The sequence below is a fragment of the Salvelinus sp. IW2-2015 genome, linkage group LG25, assembly GCF_002910315.2.
Source record: "Salvelinus sp. IW2-2015 linkage group LG25, ASM291031v2, whole genome shotgun sequence".
Lineage (NCBI taxonomy): Eukaryota > Metazoa > Chordata > Actinopteri > Salmoniformes > Salmonidae > Salvelinus > Salvelinus sp. IW2-2015.
Genome location: NC_036865.1, coordinates 9,701,925 through 9,724,531, shown reverse-complemented (window position 1 = coordinate 9,724,531; position 22,607 = coordinate 9,701,925). Strand labels below are relative to the sequence as shown.

Sequence of the window (22,607 nt, the reverse complement as noted above, 5' to 3'; positions counted from 1 at the left end):
AGTACGGTGTAATGAAGAGTGGTTATGCCAAGTCACAAATGTGGAATAATGATGGGTGGTTGGAAAGAACAAAGACCAGACCGCCACAAATAATGCCCCATGCAACCTAGTGGAGAAAGAGAACAATATATCAAATGATTCCAAGGGGCCAATGACCGAAAGAGAGGACAAAACACCCCTAACCGTAAATCTGCCGGTCCACCCTATGAAATCCCTAAAGAATAGACTGCGTCACCTGAGAGCTTATCTCGTCTCTCTTAACCAACTGTAGAACCACTCTCCCGAGCCTATGGTTTTTGAGCACGCTTCCAATATCCCTTGAATTGCGAAATGCCCAAAATTCCTTTCACTACTTTTACCGGTATGATGCGATTCCTAGTAAACGATGTAACACCCCAATTCCTTTCTGATTGTTCAAAAGACTTCCGCCAGAAACACTAAGGTTCTAACAGCATGGGCAAGCCATTGCCTAACGAACTGGGGAGCGAGGGATACTGCGGGAAGACCAAGGTGGCGAACGTCCACATCTGTGGCATACCGGAACCCTGTGCACACCCAGAGTGATGTCATACTTCAGAAACCACTCTCAAATCAGATGAGGCTGTTCAATATCAACCATCACTATAACGTTATTTTGACATTTATCAGCTTAAGTATTGACATAGATGAACCTTTCAGAGGGTAGTTACTTCACAAGCGATTCCTTTCCCATGCCAAACGAGCTGTTCTCTACATTTACCCAAATAATTACAACAAAACCAGATTGCCCCTTATGAAGCACGGCGTACTGAAATGAAAAACTCGCAATCTAAACATTAACGACTCATTGGCAATACCTCCTTAACAGATGAGTTCCCAGGATGAGCGCGTCACGCACTCTTGGCACGAACCGCAGGATCAGAAGTCCTCGTAACAACACAACAAGCCGGAAGACCGTCGAGCTATAAACCAAAGTATAGCAAAAAAGTACTGATTTATTATTCTGAGTGCTAACGCAGCATCCATGTGTTAATAGGCAATGACATGTTTTGTAGGTGTGTAGTCCGATACGGATCAACTGGAGTAAGTGTAAGACTGACTGGTCTAGGGATCCCAGTACATAAAATATGGATTATATGTGAATATGAGGGCTAGTCTACTGAAACGAGTGCCAATAGAACAAGCATCCACAATAGATGCCGATAAACCAACCTGCTAACAGTGGATCGTGAGACCCATGGAGCAGAGATATTCTCGCTCAAGCCTATGAATGGTGACACCAAGGTGCCAACATTTCGAACCTATATCGAAGGACACAGCCCGCCAAAGCGTGATGTCCACCCAGAGATGTCCCTTGTGTGAACAGCGTCTACGACTCATCCCGAGCTACTCCCGAATCCTCCAACATTCCCTTAATAAGTAAACAAGAAGCAAAGAGAACACAAGAATGACAGCGCACCAGGAAGCTCACGAGACCTGTGCAGACACACAGATTCGATATGCGAGATCTGTGCACGAACCGGACCTGAAAAAGCTTGCAGCGACGCGATTCACCCCATGTCACCAACAACCGACTTGACCGAGAGAGCATGATGGATCTGCGCAATTGTAGAAGAATGTGTAGCACATATACTTTCTCCAAACTCATGTCGCGATCGCCTTTCTGAGCAATAAGCTTTTAGTCATACACTCAAGAAGAGCTCCAAATCGTAGTTTAATATCTGTAACCAATCAAAAAGTGTGGCTATTTCGAACACATAAAGTTTTGGTGTATGCCTATAATAAGTTATACATGCTACCGACTACAGTGCAAAAGTTTTTGGAGGCGAGCAAAATGTCATGTAATAGCTCGATAAGTCAAAAATAAGCCAGTGCACAAATCCTTGATAAGAATCCAGGTGTCTCCATTGTATTGCTTTATGGCCGGAAGAATATATCTTACAAGATGATAATGCACGGCCCCTCATTCCCGAAAGGATCTGTACACATTTCCTGGAAGCTGAAAATGTCCCAGTTCTTCCATGGCCTGCATACTCACCAGACATGTCACCCATTGAGCATGTATGGGATGCTCTTGACTGGCGTACGACAGCATGTTCCAGTTTCTGCCAATATCCAGCCACTTCGCACAGCCATTGAAGAAGAGTGGGACAACATTCCACAATCAACTTTATGCAATGGAGATGTATCGCGCTGCATGAGCAAATGGTGGTCATATCATACCAGATACTGACTGGTTTTCTGATCCATGCCTTTTTGTTTTTTAAAGAGCATCCCTCAGTGTGTGACAGAGCCCAATCTCAAACTAGCACAAGCAACCATCACTCCTATGTGTACTGTATAGCCATTCCCACGTCAGGTTAAAGTGCTCTAAGTAGACTTGATAGTCGCACAATATATGTAATATCATTTTTAATATTAGCGGTCTAATATTTTTTTCAGATCTATTATAGAAAGCGCTTTGCACACATTTAGAAAAGGTCTATCCACTACGGAGCTCCGAGTATATAACTTATAAGAACTCGTAGTAGCAACTTCATTCAAAAAGAATATAAAATGTAAAAGACTGGAGCGCGAATCTTGTAAACTAGTTGAAGTAAGACTCCAATGTGCCAAGGCCCCACCTCTCAACCCACTAAAATACTACCATGCGTATTAAGTGTGTTTTTTTATAGTATTTATTCTTCACCCGGCTAAAGGTCCAATGACAGTTTTGTCGCGATAAGTACATGTCATTCCCAGATAAAAACAAATAAAATGAAGTCTTGTTAACATTAATTATAGACTACATCTATCCCAGTAAATCTGTTTGATCCATAAGAATCAATATATGTACAAGTGTGCTTAGCTCTCATAAGTGCGTCTGCGCAAGTGATCATAAGTAATGCACAAATAGAATTTACTCGCAAAGGCTATCTCCACACGGTGATTCCGCATATCTGCCCAGCTCTGCTGTTACCTGCATCTGTTTACTTCCACTACGCCTTCACCTGATCATGAGAGGGGTAAACACATATCTCAAAAACTAAAAATGCGCTCTAACCAGGAAAAAAGGAGTGGACCCCCATGCACAATGACCAAAGTGTGGGGAACAGGCAGTATCATAGACCTAGAAAATTGTTCTATTGACCTAGACAGTCAGAAGCCTACACAAACGTCAACCTAACACAAGCTCCAACGGGCGTATCACATAATTGGTTACAGAAGCGCTATGCGAACAATTGAGCGAAGTCGATAGTCCAATTCCAAATGTCCACGGCACCACAACAACTGAACGATTACATTGTGTTATGTATGAAAAATGAGTGTTAATCAGCAGATATTGAGCACGGGACGATCAGCAACGCTTATCTCTGAAACTTCCCATTATGCTAACACGTCAACCTACAACCGTGCGACTCGTATGCGCTGTAAGAGCTCGCTGACACACAAGAGTGATGTCCGAAATCTCTCATACCATGTACTTCTGTTTTCACACAAATATTTGTACTTACATTACTAGCACTAATATTAATAATCTTACAAAATTATTAATGTAATTGTGATTCACCAGCACAAACATCAACCTTGCATCACATCCAGATAGCACAGTGAGTATTTTATAGATAATTGTGCTAAATCAGGTACAAACATAAAAATTTGATAAGTACTATAACATTTTATACAATAAGATAATTCAGACCGCTTTATCTAATCGACTCTATGACCACCCAATAATTGTTGAGAAACAAGCGTCAAGGGTCTGATATAATCCACCTTCCCGAAGTCGACAAATCCGATGGTCTTGGTATAGTGGTCATAGCAGCTACAAGCTATAGCACCACCACTTCTATTTCGCATGCAATCCTCTCACAGCTGTCAGGATGGCTATTAGACACATATTCTACTAAAGGCAACCAGAAGAACGTTATAATGAACTCGGTTCGCCAGTTTATGAGAACTGTTAGATACGTCCGTTCCTCCTCTTTGCAGTTCTCCTTCAGAACACCTAGATAACACTGTAATCTTACCTCAATGTAACCGGTTGTTATCCACGTTTGAGCGCTGTCAAATTATGCCACCGGGGCCTCTTCACAACTCCTTTTTCTTGGTATTATAGCACGCTATAGCCCACAGTTCTCTCAGCCGTCTTTATTTCTTTGAAGTGTTCCCACTCTAATCAGGGACTATCAAAACCTTAGTATCTAAAAGCTATCGCCATGTACACGTTCTTCCAACAACCTTCTAAATAACAACCATCCCAAATAGTGTGGAAAGCACTTTCTATTATATCCATGACCAAGAAGCAGACAGAGACAACCTAACAAAAGAATAGAACTGATGAGTTTCGAACAGAATAAAGTATATACATGCGTCAAATCTCTATCCTGAACCATATATTACGATATTTAACACTGTACATCATACCCTTCATAGTAACAACCTGCGAACCAAATCCGACCTCCAACAAAACTGTCATTGACTACTGAGGGTAAGAATAATATAAATATCCAACCAAAGAATTTACTTCACAATGCTAATGTCTTAATGATGAGAAGGAGCCCAGTGTTGAATTCCTGTCTTTAAAATGGTACCGACCACAACATTTTCCGATTTCAGTCCACGAGTCTTGTTCAAGCGATAATAGCAATAAAATGAGTCCTTCTTTTCCAAATGATCAAGCTATTAAGTCACCGTTTAAAAACATGAAAGAGGAATATAACGCATAAAATCAAATTGTGCAGATCCATCATCAACACACTCCAAAACATATGGCATCATAAGCAGCAACCAGCCAGAGCTGGAATGCAATGATCAGAGAGTTAGTTGCATCTGTATAAGTTGCACAGCACCTCTTGCCTATTCCAAACCAAACATGTAAAGATGCTCCCATAAAAGAGGAATTTATATCCAGAATATATCCCCAAGAGTCTACAGATCTAGAGCTATTTATCTTATCCAATTGATAGTTATATCCCACCATAATTAGGACAACCTCATGCTTAGCTGTCGAAGCACATCATCCACATTTTGCATCTAGAAGAGACTGTATGTAGATGTATGGATTAGACCACAAAAACTTGTCCCACTCTATTTTCTGAACACACACGGCTGTTTAGAGCAGGACCCGCATTGACCAAGACCTCATTTGTGAGTGCCATCAATACTGCGATACTATTGCCATCGTCGTTACACACAGCACATTGTCACAAGCACCTCCCCAGACATGCTCATATGGGATGACGATGTCTCTGTCCCATTCTTTCTCTGTCAAATAGATTCCACTCTAAGCTCTGCTCTAGTGTTGATTGGGCCCCGAGGGGCGAGCGTCGCTGCAGCAGGCGTGAGTCTTCCTCCACCCGTCCCCATCCAATGAGGATGTCAGAATAACAAAAAGAGAGTTTGCAAGGTACCCCAAGAGCCATCATAAGCTGGAAACAAAACCTCTGACAGAGGAGACATCAAACACTGTGTTCCTCCTCACATGGAAATTAGACATCAATCTCTCCTGCGTGTCGGATAGAGGTCGTTCCGTCCTGTATTCATTTATCAAGTTCTACTTCCGGTCGCGCATGTTGGATGGCGGTGAACCGCCCCATTCCCTACCGGAGTTCCGCATAGGGCGCCGCTGCTGCTTCTGTCCTCACAAGCACAATATGCGACTCTACTTACTGTTCGCAGTTAACATTCGCTCCGCATATTACTTCATTTGCTTGCATCCAAGAATCCATCGAAACTTTGATATGTGAGATTCTCACTCACACAGCCTACACTAAATAATAGAGCAGATGGCCCGGATAAACGAGACATGCAATCGCTGCCACCACCACGCTTGTCCACGTGCCTACGAGGTTCTTGTCACGCGGTTCACACGTGCCTTCCTCCAGTGCATTCTTTCGAACAGCTCTGTGACACTGTAACCCCATACATCACGCATCTCTCTCTTGACATCTTTGGGTTATTCTATCTCTAGACCCAAGCTCTGCTCATTTTGGAGTGTCTGTCCTATGAGATTAATGTATGTTCTCGGCTCTTCGTGGAAGAGTGTCACGATCTACCACTGAGAGGGAACTGACTCGTGCACAACATGGACGCAACATCTATCCGTGATGTCTTCGCGTTGTCTCACCTCCCTGCGAGCCAAGCCCTTCTCCCTCGAGGGCTCATTTGGACCCGCGGCCAGCTCTAGGAAGAGTCTTGGTGGTTCCCCAATAAATACACCTCTTCCCCATTCATTGAGGAGCACTCTCCTTCCATGCACGACACACGTTTAAGGATTTTCGGTTATGGCATTTCTCGTCGCTGTTTATCTTGCACCTTTCAACACCCACTTCTCTCCAATTTATAGAATTTACAGCAGGACTTGATCGTAGGGCAAGGACCAGCTCCTATCAATTCACGCAGCATGAATATTGTCTTGGTAGCACCTCATACACCCTCCCTGATCTATTGTATCTCTCTATTCGATACAACCTTGCGACTTTTGAGCGCTACACTATCATATAACGACTAAATCTCTTATTCATACCTTCATGTACCTTTCGCTTTATGCTCTCTGACACTTGCATCTGTGCATAACATGTGTACATCCTCTATTGTTAGTTTAGACGAGACTGTTGCGAGTGCCCTGCTAACATCCAGTGTCTCTATACTCAAATGTTGGCAGAGGATCTTCCACCCACAGGTGGGACTCCATCAAGAAGACACGTCTAAAGGATTATCAGTGTAGAATCTGATGGCACAACTGAGGGTATTGTTGTAACAGATGTTGAAACATGTTCCATTACTAGTTAACTCGGTGTCGAGTATCGCCAGAGTAAACTGTGCTAATAGCCTTTTGCAACGATGTACGTCACTTGCTACTAAAGAAACAGCTTTTCAATCTTGTAGTGTTCAGCGATCTTCAACAGCTGTTCTTTAGTACATAATTCAAACAGTTCCTCTGATGGAAAGCGAATGAACTCGTCTACAAACACAATACCTTCGAGATCCCGGATGAGCCCCCACTTGTCACGAACCGGCTCGAAGTCCGTAACAAAAAGGGAGACAACGTGGAGATAAGGAATAACAAAAATATATTTATTATCTGAGGTAACATGAATACAATTGACAATGGTGTGTGTAGTCTGTAATCAGTAGTGTAAGTGACTGGTTGCATACATAAAATGTGATTATGATGGGTGTTGAAAGGTGCCAAAGTAAACAGCCACAAAAATGCCATAACCAAAATCTAACAGTGTGTCTGCATGGAGAGAGTCTCCTCAATGAATGGGGAAGAGGTGTATTTATCCCGGGACACACCCGAGCCCAGGTGTGTCCCCATGTCGCTGACGACTCACCCAGCTCCTCCCGCCGAACATCCTAATAAGTAAAACAAGAGCAAAGAGAAAGAATACAGCAGASAGAGTGGGAGGGTCGTCACAATTTGAATGCACGGAGATACCGTGACAAGATCCTGAGGCCCATTGTTGTGCCATTTATCCGCCTCCATCGCCTCATATTATGGCATGATAAAATTAAATCAAATTGTATTTGTCACATAGTTAGCAGATGTTAATGCGAGTGTAGCGAAATGCTTGTACGAAGCGAGGCGGCCATCTCGGTCGGCGCCGGAAGTAGATGATAATGCACGGCCCCTCATTCCCGAAAGGATCTGTACACATTTCCTGGAAGCTGAAAATGTCCCAGTTCTTCCATGGCCTGCATACTCACCAGACATGTCACCCATTGAGCATGTATGGGATGCTCTTGACTGGCGTGTACGACAGCATGTTCCAGTTTCTGCCAATATCCAGCCACTTCGCACAGCCATTGAAGAAGAGTGGGACAACATTCCACAATCAACTRTATGCAATGGAGATGTATCGCGCTGCATGAGGCAAATGGTGGTCATATCATACCAGATACTGACTGGTTTTCTGATCCATGCCTTTTTGTTTTTTAAAGGCATCTGTGACCAACAGATGCATATACTGTATGCATTCCCAGTCAGGTGAAATCCATAGATTAGGGCATAATGAATTTATTTGCGTTATATTTTTGTTCAGTATAGATTGGCCACTTTGAAAGGGACTATAGCTCCATCTTGACAAGAATCTAAATCAATGAAGTGAGAATGTGAAGTGACAATCAGTCCCACCTCTCAACACTAAAATACAATGTAAACTTTTTTTTTTATATTATTTTCCCCTAAAGTCCAATGACAGTTTTGTTGGAGGTCGGATTCCATGTAAAGAATATGAAGTTGTAAAATATGAATTTCAGTAGGTTTGACAGAAATCATTATAGTCAGTTGTTAGGCTATAGTCCTGCCATGTCATGTTAATCACATTTTCGCATGGCTTTTTCACAGGTGTTGCGTCTGCCAGCTCTTACRGCACTTTTCAGTCCCTGATTAGAGGGGAACAATGAAAAAAATGCAGTGGGAACTGGGGGCTATAGCCTATAAATCTGAACGGTTACAACGTCACCTAACACAACGGTATCACATATTGGTTACAAGAGATGACAATGGGAAGGAAGTAATCAATCAGGCCAGATAACGTTTATGTTTTAAAATGAGTGTTAAGTTGTCGACTGATAGGCTATCCTAACTTCCCATGAAAGCAATATACAGTGCATTCGGGAAAGTATTCAGACCCCTTGACTTTTTCCACATTTTGTTACGATACAGCCTTATTCTAAAATTGATTAAATTGTCCCCCCCAATCAATCTACACACAATAACAGGTTTAGAAATGTTTGCTAAATTATAAAACATAAAAATGAAATATTACATTTACATAAGTATTCAGACCCTTTACTTACTCTGCCCCTTTGGCAGTGATTACAGCATCGAGTCTTGTTGGGTACGACGCCACAAGCTTGGCACACCTGTATTTGCTGATCCTCTCAAGCTGTCAGGTTGGATGGGAATTGCAGGCACGATATAATGAAGCTGCCAGTTGAGGACTTGTGAGGCTTCTGTTTCTCAAACTAGACACTCTAATGTACTTGTCCACTTGCTCAGTTGTGCACCGGGGCCTCCCACTCCTTTTTCTGGTTAGAGKCAGTTTGCGCTGTACTGTGAAGGGAGTAGTACACAGCGTTGTACGAGATCTTCAGTTTCTTAGCAATTTCTCACATGGAAAAGCCTTCATTTCTCAGAACAAGAATAGACTGATGAGTTTCAAAAGAAAGATCTTTGTTTCTGGACATTTTAGGCCTGTAATCAAACCCACAAACGCTGATGCTCCAGATACTCAACTAGTCTAAAGAAGGCCAGTTTATTTCTTCTTTAATGAGCACAACAGTTTTCAGCCGTGTTAACATAATTGCAAAAGGGCTTTCTAATGATCAATTAGCCTTTTAAAATGATAAACTTGGATCAGCTAACACAACATGCCATAGGAACACAGGAGTGATGGTTGCTGATAATGGGCCTCTGCACACCTATGTAGATATTCCATAAAAATTAACAATGTCTACACTGTACTTCTTATCAATTTGATGTTATTTTAATAGACAATTTGATTTGCTTTTCTTTAAAAAACAAGGAAATATCTAATTGACCCCAAACTTTTGAACTGTAGTGTAAGTATTTAGACCCAGAACTTTATTGAAGCACCTTTGGCAACGATTACAGCCTTGAGTCTTCTTGGGTATGACACTACAAGCTTTGCACACCCATATTTGGGAAGTTTCTCCCATTCTTCTCTGCAGATCCACTCAAGCTCTGTCAGGTTGGATGGGGAGCGTCGCTGCACAGCTATTTTCAGGTCCCTCCAGAGATGTTCGATCGGGTTCAAGTCCGAGCTCTGGCTGGGRCACTCAAGGACATTCAAAGACGTGTCCCAAAGTCACTCCTGCGTTGTCTTGGCTGTATTCTTAGGGTCGCATGTTGGATGGTGAACCTTCGCCCCAMTCTGAGTTCCTGAGCAGGTTTTCCATCAAGGATCTTTCTGTAGTTTGCTCCATTCATCTTTCCTTCGATCCTGACTAGTCTCCCAGACCCTGCCACTAAAAAACATCCCCACAACATGATGCTGCCACCACCACGCTTCACTGTAGGGATGGTGCCAGGTTTCCTCCAGACGTGACGCCTGACATTCAGGCCAAATAGCTTAATCTTGGTTTCATCAGACCAYGCCTGATTGTTGGAGTGCTGCAGAGATGGTTGTCCTTCTGGAAAGTTCTCATCTCCACAGAGGAACTCTGGAGCTCTGTCAGAGTGACCATTGGGTTTTTGGTCACCTCCCTGACCAAGGCCCTTCTCCCTCGATTGCTCAGTTTGACCCGGCGGCCAGCTCTAGGAAGAGTCTTGGTGGTTCCAAACTTCTTCCATTTAAGAATTATGGGGGACTTGTCTTGGGGACTTTCAATGCTGCAGAAATATTTTTGGTACCCTTCCTCTGATCTGTACCTCGACACAATCCMGTCTTGGATCTCTACGGACAATTCCTTCAACCTCATGGCTTGGTTTTTGCTCTGACATGCACTGTCAACAGTGGAACCTTATATAGATAGGTGTGTGCCTTTCTAAATCATGTCCAATCAATTGAAATTACCACAGGTGGACTCCAATCAAGTAGACACGTCTAAAGGATTATCAGTGTAAACAGGATGCACCTGAGTGTAACAGATGTGAAATGGCTAACTAGTTAGCGGTGGTGCGCGCTAATAGCCTTTCAATCGGTGACGTCACTTGCTCTGAGACCTTGAAGTAGTGGTTCCCCTTGCTCTGCAAGGGCCGCGGCTTTTGTGGAGCGATGGGTAACGATGCTTCGTGGGTGACTGTTGTTGATGTGTGCAGAGGGTCCCTGGTTRGCGCCCGGGTCGSGGCGAGGGGACGGACTAAAGTTATACTGTTACATGAGCACAATGTCGAGTCTCATTGCAATGGGTCTGAATACTTCCGTAAATAACATATTCAAAATATAAACAAATACATTTGCTAAAATTTCTAAAAACCTGTTTTCGCTGTCGTTATGAGGTATTGTGTGTATATTGAGGGAAGAAAATAATTGAATCTATTTAGAATAAGGCTGTAATGTAAAAAAATATATAAAATTTAAAAAATTTAAAAAAAGGAAAGCGGTCTGAACACTTTCTGAATGCACTCTTAGTTTGTGGGTTGTGTGCAACGGGTAACATAACGCGCCTACGGGTTGCCCAATTTCCTAGAATTTTAATTCCATAAAAGGTGCATGCKCTGGATTGCAATTCTGGTAAAGTAAAGGAATCCAGTTCAGTTTAATGAATTACAGTGTAGGGCAGGGCTCTCCAACCCTGTCCCTGAAGAGTTACCCTCCTGTAGGTTTTCAATCCAACCCCAGACTTAACTAACCCAACGTTTCCCAAACTCGGTGCGCATTTTGTTTTGCCGTAGCACTACTAAGCTGATTCAAATAATCATCAAGCTTTTATTATTTGAATCAACTGTGTAGTACTTGGGCAAAACCCCAAACGTGCACCCCTTGGGGTCTCCAGCACAGAGTTTGGAAAACGCTGAACTAACCTGATTCAAGCGTGCTAGATTCGGGTTGGAGCGWAAACCTACAGGACGGTAGCTCTCCAGGAACAGGGTCGAAGAGCCCTGGCCTACACTGTAATTCATAGCCTACCTATGACACAATGTAAACAGAGAAGTAGGCTAAAACGTGGTCAGCGGCGGATCAAAATAATTGCACGAAGTCTCCGGGTGAACGGAGGAGTTGTCCATGGAGCTGTCATTCAAGGTCCTTTATTTACCGTGTTTGTAATGAGTACGGAACAGTTCCCAAACAGCTCACTCTAGAAAGAAAGAAAAAATTGCCTTATAGGCTATGGCCCAATGGCCCACGCGGAGATGCGGCAATGTTTGTTAGTGACACATATATATATATATATATATATATATATAAAAAAAAAATTTAACTAGTAGTCTACATGCATACCCTTTATCGTTTTATAATTCACCAGAATCACCCAAAACGAATCACTGAAAATAACATTTATTAGCTTGCTTGTGTTCTCCGCAGTCTCTTCTAGAAAACTTGACAAATGTACGATACACTATTTGTATTGCGAATAATTTACGAAGACAGTGTTATTCGGTTATGCGCTGGTGTCATCTTGGTGCAATCAATTGTTGCTGTAACCTGCAAGTTCGTGATCTGACTGGCAAGACATTCACACAAACTTACCTTCCAACGTGAAAGCGCGTTCTGCGGCGAGTAGACTAGATCCCGTCGGAAACATAAGTGGACCGAGGGTTTAACAATCCGTCAGCGATCCTTCCCTTYCAGTAGGAATTCTCTACAGGCTATCCCATATAAATCTATCCAGGACTCCGTCTCCACCTAGTCTAACAAAAAGTGTTTAGCCAAAGCCTCAATAGTCCGATGTCCACCCTGAAGAAAAARATCAATGACATTTGTATTTTGTGTGCCTGCAAAGGGGGTGTTGCATTCTATCTTCTGCTCAGATGGGATGAATACAGCGGGGAACACGTGCAGCATACAGACAGACAGACACACACCACCGGCTACAGCTACCACAGTTCTTACTTGTGAAGTGAAGGCAGCTGCACTGTGCTTTGTGTGTAAAAGTGTCAAATAGCAGCATTTCAGACCTTACCCMCTATCAATCTAGTGCTGGGTGAGTGTGAAGGTACCAATCAAATGGAACAGTTCACCCCATGGTCCTAAAGAATGCCTGTTATTTCAACATATTTTTTGTGCTGAAATAGGGATTTTATGCCATATTTCAAAGGGATTACAATATCAAAGMTTTACAATAAACTATGGTTTAGTAACCCATCTGGTACTATAGGTAAATCCTATACTGAATTGTATATTGACTCACAAATAAGACAATTTAATGTTGTGAATGTTGAAGAATGATTGACCTCGGTCTCTACCTCCCTGTTGTTTCTCCTATCAAATAATCCAATGCTGCCCCCAGGTGTAGGCTACACGTCAAACAAATAATAAGGGTTGATGTACTGCAGGTCCCAGGTTTGGAACATTGAGCTTTAATAAGAACTAGAGACAGCCTCCAAGATGGCCGACCATTGTTTTCAATTTAATCTACTCATGGTTGCATACACCAATTTGTGGGGGCTGACATCTTGCTATTTCCGGTTTCAGGAGCCCATTAATACATGTGCACTAGCACTGGAGCCCAGCCGAGCACAGCCTGGAGCCCAGTGTGTGCAGCAGCATAGTGAGGGAGAAGAAATCTGTAGGCACGAAGTACCACCACATAACCACTGAAAACATTAAGAACATTTTGTGTATGAGGACAGTGCTTTCGCTTGCTCTATTTGTGCACATCAAATCAAATTTTATTGGTCACATACACATATTTAGCTGATGTTATTACGTGTGTAGCGAAATGCTTGTTTTCCTTGCTCCAACAGTGCAGTAGTATCTAACAATTCACAACAATACACACAAATCTAAAAGTAAAAGAATGGGAGACAGTTGTATGATATTTTCTATTTAAAGGGACACTTTGGGATTTTGGCAATGATGCCCTTTATCTACTTCCCCAGAGTCAGATGAAATCAAATAAAACAATCAAGTTTATTTTATATAGCCCTTCGTACATCAGCTAATATCTCGAAGTGCTGTACAGAAACCCAGCCTAAAACCCCAAACAGCAAGCAATGCAGGTGTAGAAGCACGGTAGGTACCTGCTGACAGCTTAGCTGGCTAGACATGAGCCCCGGACAGTAGGTCAGTACTGTTGTGATAGGAAAGAGGGTTAATATGTAGATCATGCTGACAGACTGAATGACAGCAGGGATAGACAAGGACTAAGTCCCGAGGCCATGCTGAAATACTGTCCCTCTGTTTTTCATGCTTTTCTTTTCACTTGTTGGGTTTCTCTCTAAAATGCCCTCCAGTCACCCATGAGATACCAAACAAAGAAACAATGTCAGTAGTAGACATACAGAAACAGGGCGCACGAGAGAGCGCGTCAGCAATAAGTCCAAACAAAAGAACGTCTCAGGGTCCTTCTCATAAAATTTTGGCAACAACCTTAAGTTTCCAACAAATCCCAAATGAGTCAGGGGCATTGACCGAGAGAGGAGCAAACCCCTAGGTAAATCTGGGTCAACCTTCCCAGAGAACTCTCCCGAGAGCTTTTCCTTACTAACCAACTGTAGCGCTCTTGTTGCAACTTGATTTTTTGGCAATCGCTCAAATCCTGTGGTAAATTGCCCAATTCCTTTTTATACTTTACATGATCATGCCTCTAGTTTGTAAACGGAAGCAGTTCCTTCTTGTTGTTCAAAAGACAGACCACTAAGTCTACACAGATGGGCGGCCATTGTAAACGAAAACGGGGAGACGGCTGGCGGGAGGTTGGCGAGTCCTCGCAGAGGGCTGCCCCAGTGTTAACTTCAAGAAATACCACTCTCAATTCAGATTGGCTTTCATATCAACATAACAGAATTATTTTGACCATTTATCACTAATTTCAATCTTGTAGTGTTCAGCGATCTTCAACAGCTGTCTTTAGTACATATTTCAAAACAGTTTCTCTGATGGAAAGCGAATGAACTCGGTCTACATTAGACGCCATAATCACAAGTAAATACAACAAAACAAAAAACATCCGCTCTTCCCTTGCTGAGCACACCAGACAGGACCCACAAACAAGAGAAATGGACAAATCACACTGGGCACCAAGAAGAGAGATAGAGATATATATGGCAGATTTCCCCAACCCACAATAACTCAACCTTATCTTCGTGCGGATTTGCGGTGGGTAAATTACGCACTGTAGCCCGCTGGCAAGGTAAAAAAAAAAAAAAAAAAAAACAGCACGCTGGCAAGATTCCTCCAAGCCACGGATGTGCCCCCGAGACAAATGCGCTCAGTTCAAACGGACAACCACACAAAATAACAAAACAAAATAACCATCCCACGTATTCCATTAGTGAAACCATGCCCAACGTATTCCGTTGCTAAGCCTACAGGGGAAAAAGAAGGCTATAGCTCCAGGTAGCAAGTGTCACTACCCTACCCAAATCTCAGACTGAGGTACACAGCCGATTGTATCTCACTTCCTCTGACCACTGTCCCAACAGCGAGTAGAGCAAGAGTCTCCAGCTGGTAGGGGCCTGGAAACTAACCAAATGTACTCTCTCCAATGCAGCACACAACCAACTATCAACCGCAATTCAAGTTAACCAAACAACAAAGGCAACGTAGTAGAGAGCACCAAACATTAAACTCAAAAAAGCTGTAACAAAAGATGCAAACAAAGCACACAGAAGATATCTCAAACATTAACTCCACGTTTTTCCAAACACAATACCTTCGAGATCCCGGATGAGCCCCCACTGTCACGAACCGGCTCGAAGTCCGTAAACAAAAAGGGAGACACGTGGAGATAAGGAATAACGGTTGCATACATAAAAATGTGATTAATGATGGGTGTTGAAAGGTGCCAAAGTAAAACAGCCACAAAAATGGCAACCAAAATCTGAACAGTGTGTCTGCATGGAGAGATCTCCTCTCCAATCGAATGGGAAAGGTGTATTTATCCCGGGACACACCCGAGCCCAGAGGTGTGTCCCCATGTCGCTGACGACTCACCCAGCTCTCCCGCCGAACATCCTAATAAGTAAAACAAGAGCAAAGAGAAGAATACAGCAGACAGAGTGGGGGGTCGTCACAATTTGAAATGCACGGAGATACCGTGACAAGATCCTGAGGCCCATTGTTGTGCCATTTATCCGCCTCCATCCGCCTCATATTATGGCATGATAAAATTAAATCAAATTGTATTTGTCATCATAGTTAGACAGATGTTAATGCGAGTGTAGCGAAATGCTTGTGCGAGCGGCCATCTCGGTCGGCGCCGGAAGTAGAGTGAATAATGCAGGCCCCTCATTCCCGAAAAGGAATCGTGTACACATTTCCTGGAAGCTGAAAATGTCCCAGTTCTTCCATGGCCTGCATACTCACAACAGACATGTTCACCCATTGAGCATGTATGGGATGCCTTTGACTGGCGTGTACGACAGCATGTTCCCAGTTTCCTGCCAATATCCAGCCACTTCGCACAGCCATTGAAGAAGAGTGGGACAACATTCCACAATTCAACTCTATGGCAATGGAGATGTATCGCGCTGCATGAGGCAAATGGTGTCATATCATACCAGATACTGACTGGGTCTTCTGATCCATGGCCTTTTTGTTTTTAAAGGCATCTGTGAACGAACGATGCATATACTGTATGCATTCCAGTCAGGTGAAAAATCCATAGATTAGCATAATGAATTTATTGCGTTATATTTTTGTTCAGTATAGATTGGCCACTTTGAAAGGGACTATAGCTCCATCTTGACAAGAATCTAAAATCAATGAAGTGAGAATGTGAAGTGACAATCAGTCCACCTCAACACTAAAATACAATGTAAAACTTTTTTTATTTTTATATATTTCACCTAAAGCTCCAATGACAGTTTTTGTTGGAGGTCGGATTCCATGAAAGAATATGAAAGTTGTAAAATATGAATTTCAGTAGGTTTTGGAAACCCAGGAAATCATTATAGTCAGTTGTTAGGCATAGTCCTGCCTATGTCATGTTAATCAATTTCGCATGGCTTTTTTTCAGAAACAGGTGTTGCGTCTCTGCAAGCTCTTACCGCACTTTTCAGTCCCTATTAGAGGGGAAATGAAAAAAATGCAGTGGAACTGGGGCTATAGCCTAAATCTGAACGACAACGTCACCTAACAACAACGGTAATCACATATTGGTACAAGAGGATGACAAATGGAAGGAAGATCAATCAGGCCAGATAAACGTTTATGTTTTAAAATGAGTGTTTAAGTTGTCGACTGATAGTGCCTATCCTAACTTCCATGAAAGCAATATACAGTGCATTTCGGGAAAGTATTCAGACCCCTTGACATTTTTCCAACTTTTGTTACGATACAGCCTTATTCTAAAAATTGATTAAATTTGTCCCCCCCAATCAATCTACACCAATAAAGTTTAGAAATGTTTGCTAAATTATAAACAAAAAATGGAAATATTACAATTACATAAGTATTCAGACCCTTTACTACTCTGCCCTTTTGGCATGATTTACCAGCATCGAGTCTTGTTGGGTAACGACGCACAAGCTGGCAACACCTGTATTTGCTGATCCTCTCAAGCTGTCAGGTTGGATGGGAATTTGGGCAGGCACGATATAATGAAGCTGCCAGTTGAGAACTTTGTGAGGCTTCTGTTTTCAAACTAGACCTCTAATGTACTTGCCACTTGCTCAGTTGTGCACCGGGGGCCTCCCACTCCTTTTCTGGTTAGAGACAGTTTGCGCTGTACTGTGAAGGGAGTAAGTACACAGCGTTTGTACGAGATCTTCAGTTTCTTAGCATTTTCTACATGGAAAAGCCCTTCATTTCTCAGAACAAAGAATAACTTGATGAGTTTCAAAAGAAAGATCTTTGTTTCTGGACCATTTTAGGCCTGTAATCAAAACCCACAAACGCTGATGCTCCAAGATACTCAACTAGTCTAAAGAAGGCCAGTTATTTCTTCTATTGAATGAGCACAACAGTTTTCAGCCGTTTAACATAATTGCAAAAGGGGCTTTCTAATGATCAATTAGCCTCTTTTAAAATGATAAACTTGGATCAGCTAAACACAACATGCCATAGGAACACAGGAGTGATGGCCGTTGCTGATAATGGGCCCTGCTACCTAATAGCATTGCCTACATCACTTTATTGAGTACCATTTCAGAATATTCCATAAAATAACAATGTCTACACTGTACTCTTATCAATTTGATGTATTTTTAGACAATTGATTTGGCTTTTCTTAAAAAACCAAGAGAATTCTAATTGACCCCAACTTTTGAACTGATAGTGTAATATTTAGACCCAGAACTTTATTGAAAGCACCTTTGGCAACGATTACAGCCTTGAGTCTTCTTGGTATGACACTACAAAGCTTTGCACACCATATTTGGGAAGTTTCTCCCATTCTTCTTTGCAGATCCACTCAAGCTCTGTCAGGTGGATGGGAGGCGTCGCTGCCACAGCTATTTTCAGGTCCCTCCAAGAGATGTTCGATCGGGTTCAAGTCCGAGCTCCTGGCTGGGCCACTCAAAAAAAAAAAAAAAAAAAGGACATTCAAAGACGTGCCCAAAGTCACTCCTGCGTGTTTGGCTGTATTCTTAGGGTCGCATGTTGGATGGTGAACCTTCGCCCCAGATCCTGAGTTTTCCTGAGCAGGTTTTCCATGCAGGATCTTTCTGTGAGTTTGCTCCATTTCATTCTTTTCCTTCGATCCGACTAGTCTCCCAGACCCTGCCACCTAAAAAACCATCCCCCACAACATGATGCTGCCACCACCACGCTTCACTGTAGGGATGGTGCAGGTTTTCCTCCCAGACGTGACGCCTGACATTCAGGCCAAATAGCTTAATCTTGGTTTCAATCAGACCAGGCCCTGATTGTTGGATGCTGCAGAAGATGGTTGTCCCTTCTGGAAAGTTCTCATTCCACAGAGGAACTCTGGAGCTCTGTTCAGAGTGACCATTTGCGGTTTTTTTGGTCACCTCCCTGACCAAGGCCCTTTCCCTCGATTGCTCATTTGCCCGGGGCCAGCTCTAGGAACGATCTTGGTGGTTCCAAACTTCTTCCATTTAAGAATTATGGGGGACTTGTCTTGGGGAATTTCAATGCTGCAGAAATATTTTTTGGTACCCTTCTGCTGATCTGTACCTCGACACAATCCGGTCCCTTGGATCTCTACGGACAATTCCTTCAACCTCATGGCTTGGTTTTTTGCTCTGACATGCACTGTCAACAGTGGAACCTTATATAGATAGGTGTGTGCCTTTCTAAATCATGTCCAATCAATTGAAATTACCACAGGTGGACTCCAATCCAAGTAGACACGTCTAAAGGATTATCAGTGTAAACAGGATGCACCTGAGTGTAACAGATGTGAAATGGCTAACTAGTTAGCGTGGTGCGCGCTAATAGCCTTTCAATCGGTGACGTCACTTGCTCTGAGACCTTGAAGTAGTGGTTCCCCTTGCTCTGCAAGGGCCGCGGCTTTTGTGGAGCGATGGGTAACGATGCTTCGTGGGTGATCTGTTGTTGATGTGTGCAGAGGGTCCCTGGTTCGGCGCCGGGTCGGGGGCGAGGACGGACTAAAGTTATACTGTTACATGAGCACAATGTCGAGTCTCATTGCAATGGGTCTGAATACTTCCGTAAATAACATATTCAAAATATAAACAAATACATTTGCTAAAATTTCTAAAAACCTGTTTTCGCTGTCGTTATGGGGTATTGTGTGTATATTGAGGGAAGAAAATAATTGAATCTATTTAGAATAAGGCTGTAATGTAAAAAAATATTTGAAAAAAAAGGAAAGCGGTCTAACACTTTCTGAATGCACTCTTAGTTTGTGGGTTGTGTGCAACGGGTAACATAACGCGCCTACGGGTTGCCCAATTTCCTAGAATTTTAATTCCATAAAAGGTGCATGCCTGGATTGCAATTCTGGTAAAGTAAAGGAATCCAGTTCAGTTTAATGAATTACAGTGTAGGGCAGGGCTCTCCAACCCTGTCCCTGAAGAGTTACCCTCCTGTAGGTTTTCAATCCAACCCAGACTTAACTAACCAACGTTTCCCAAACTCGGTGCGCATTTTGTTTTGCCGTAGCACTACTAAGCTGATTCAAATAATCATCAAGCTTTTATTATTTGAATCAACTGTGTAGTACTTGGGCAAAACCCCAAACGTGCACCCCTTGGGGTCTCCAGCACAGAGTTTTGGAAAACGCTGAACTAACCTGATTCAAGCGTGCTAGATTCGGGTTGGAGCGAAAACCTACAGGACGGTAGCTCTCCAGGAACAGGGTCGAAGAGCCCTGGCCTACACTGTAATTCATAGCCTACCTATGACACAATGTAAACAGAGAAGTAGGCTAAAACGTGGTCAGCGGCGGATCAAAATAATTGCACGAAGTCTCCGGGTGAACGGAGGAGTGTTCCATGGAGCTTTCATTCAAGTCCTTTATTTACCGTGTTTGTAATGAGTACGGAACAGTTCCAAACAGCTCACTCTAGAAAGAAAGAAAAAATTGCCTTATAGCTATGGCCCAATGGCCACGCGGAGATGCGGCAATGTTGTTAGTGACACATATATATATATATATATATATATATAAAAAAAATTAACTAGTAGTCTACATGCATACCCTTTATCGTTTTATAATTCACCAGAATCACCCAAAACGAATCACTGAAAATAACATTTATTAGCTTGCTTGTGTTTCTCGCAGTCTCTTCTAGAAAACTTGACAAATGTACGATACACTATTTGCATTGCGAATAATTTACGAAGACAGTGTTATTCGGTTATGCGTTGGTGTCATCTTGGTGCAATCAATTGTTGCTGTAACCTGCAAGTTCGTGATCTGACTGGCAAGACATTCACACAAACTTACCTTCCAACGTGAAAGCGCGTTCTGCGGCGAGTAGACTAGATCCCGTCGGAAACATAAGTGGACGAGGGTTTAACAATCCGTCAGCGATCCTTCCTTACAGTAGGAATTCTCTACAGGCTATCCCATATAAATCTATCCAGGACTCCGTCTCCACCTAGTCTAACAAAAAGTGTTTAGCCAAAGCCTCAATAGTCCGATGTCCACCCTGAAGAAAAACATCAATGACATTTGTATTTTGTGTGCCTGCAAAGGGGGTGTTGCATTCTATCTTCTGCTCAGATGGGATGAATACAGCGGGGAACACGTGCAGCATACAGACAGACAGACACACACCACGGCTACAGCTACCACAGTTCTTACTTGTGAAGTGAAGGAACTGCACTGTGCTTTGTGTGTAAAAGTGTCAAATAGCAGCATTTCAGACCTTACCCCTATCAATCTAGTGCTGGGTGAGTGTGAGGTACCAATCAAATGGAACAGTTCACCCCCATGGTCCTAAAGAATGCCTGTTATTTCAACATATTTTTGTGCTGAAATAGGGATTTTATGCCATATTTCAAAGGGATTACAATATCAAAGTTTTACAATAAACTATGGTTTAGTAACCCATCTGGTACTATAGGTAAATCCTATACTGAATTGTATATGACTCACAAATAAGACAATTTAATGTTGTGAATGTTGAAGAATGATTGTCCTCGGTCTCTACCTCGCTGTTGTTTCTCCTATCAAATAATCCAATGCTGCCCCCAGGTGTAGGCTACACGTCAAACAAATAATAAGGGTTGATGTACTGCAGGTCCAGGTTTGGAACATTGAGCTTTAATAAGAACTAGAGACAGCCTCCAAGATGGCCGACCATTGTTTTCAATTTAATCTACTCATGGTTGCATACACCAATTTGTGGGGCTGACATTTGCTATTTCCGGTTTCAGGAGCCATTAATACATGTGCACTAGCACTGGAGCCCAGCCGAGCACAGCCTGGAGCCCAGTGTGTGCAGCAGCATAGTGAGGGAGAAGAAATCTGTAGGCACGAAGTACCACCACATAACCACTGAAAACATTAAGAACATTTTGTGTATGAGGACAGTGCTTTCGCTTGCTCTATTTGTGCACATCAAATCAAATTTTATTGGTCACATACACATATTTAGCTGATGTTATACGTGTGTAGCGAAATGCTTGTTTTCTTGCTCCAACAGTGCAGTAGTATCTAACAATTCACAACAATACACACAAATCTAAAAGTAAAAGAATGGGAGACAGTTGTATGATATTTTCTATTTAAAGGGACACTTTGGGATTTTGGCAATGATGCCCTTTATCTACTTCCCCAGAGTCAGATGAAATCAAATAAAACAATCAAGTTTATTTTATATAGCCCTTCGTACATCAGCTAATATCTCGAAGTGCTGTACAGAAACCCAGCCTAAAACCCCAAACAGCAAGCAATGCAGGTGTAGAAGCACGGTGGCTAGGAAAAACTCCCTAGAAAGGCCAAAACCTAGGAAGAACCTAGAGAGGAACCAGGCTATGGGGAGTGGCCAGTCCTCTTCTGGCTGTGCCGGGTGGAGATTATAACAGAACATGGCCAAGATGTTCAAATTGTTCATAAATGACCAGCATGGTCAAATAATAATCAGGAGTAAATGTCAGTTGGCTTTTCATAGCCGATCATTAAGAGTATCTCTACGCTCCTGCGGTCTCTAGAGAGTTGAAAACAGCAGGTCTGGGACAGGTAGCACGTCCGGTGGACAGGTCAGGGTTCCTAGCCGAAGGCAGAACAGTTGAAACTGGAACAGCAGCAAGGCAGGTGGACTGGGGACAGCAAGGAGTCATCATCGCCGGTAGTCCTGACGCATGGTCCTAGGGCTCAGGTCCTCCGAGAGAGTGAAAGAAAGAGAGAAGGAGAGAATTAGAGAGAGCATACTTAAATTCACACAGGACACGGATAAGACAGGAGAAGTACTCCAGATAACCAACTGACCAACTGATGAAATCGTGGATACCATTTGTATGTCAATACAATTAAATTCAAGTGGCTTTATTGGCATGGGAAACATATGTTAACATTGCCAAAGCAAGTGAAGTAGATAATACACAAAAGTGAAACAAACAATAAAAATGAACAGTAAACATTACAGTCACAGAAGTTCCAAAATAATAAAGACATTACAAATGTCATATTATGTA

The 22,607-nt window shown here is 42.6% G+C and overlaps 1 protein-coding gene across 3 annotated transcripts in view; it reads right to left on the bottom strand.

The window, feature by feature from the left end:
* Positions 1-20,473, bottom strand: part of LOC111951639 (synapse differentiation-inducing gene protein 1) — a 71,745-nt gene extending 51,272 nt beyond the window's left edge. The window contains exons 1-2 of one of the 3 annotated variants that reach the window (XM_023969846.2): positions 12,556-12,608; positions 12,123-12,329 (exon numbers count right to left, since the gene is read on the bottom strand). The gene's annotated coding sequence lies outside the window, so the exon portion shown is untranslated. Of the gene's footprint in view, positions 1-12,122; positions 12,609-20,412 lie in introns of those variants that run through there. The other 2 variants (XM_070434891.1, XM_023969845.2) reach the window with 2 other exon arrangements.
* Between the last annotated feature and the right edge of the window lie 2,134 nt (positions 20,474-22,607).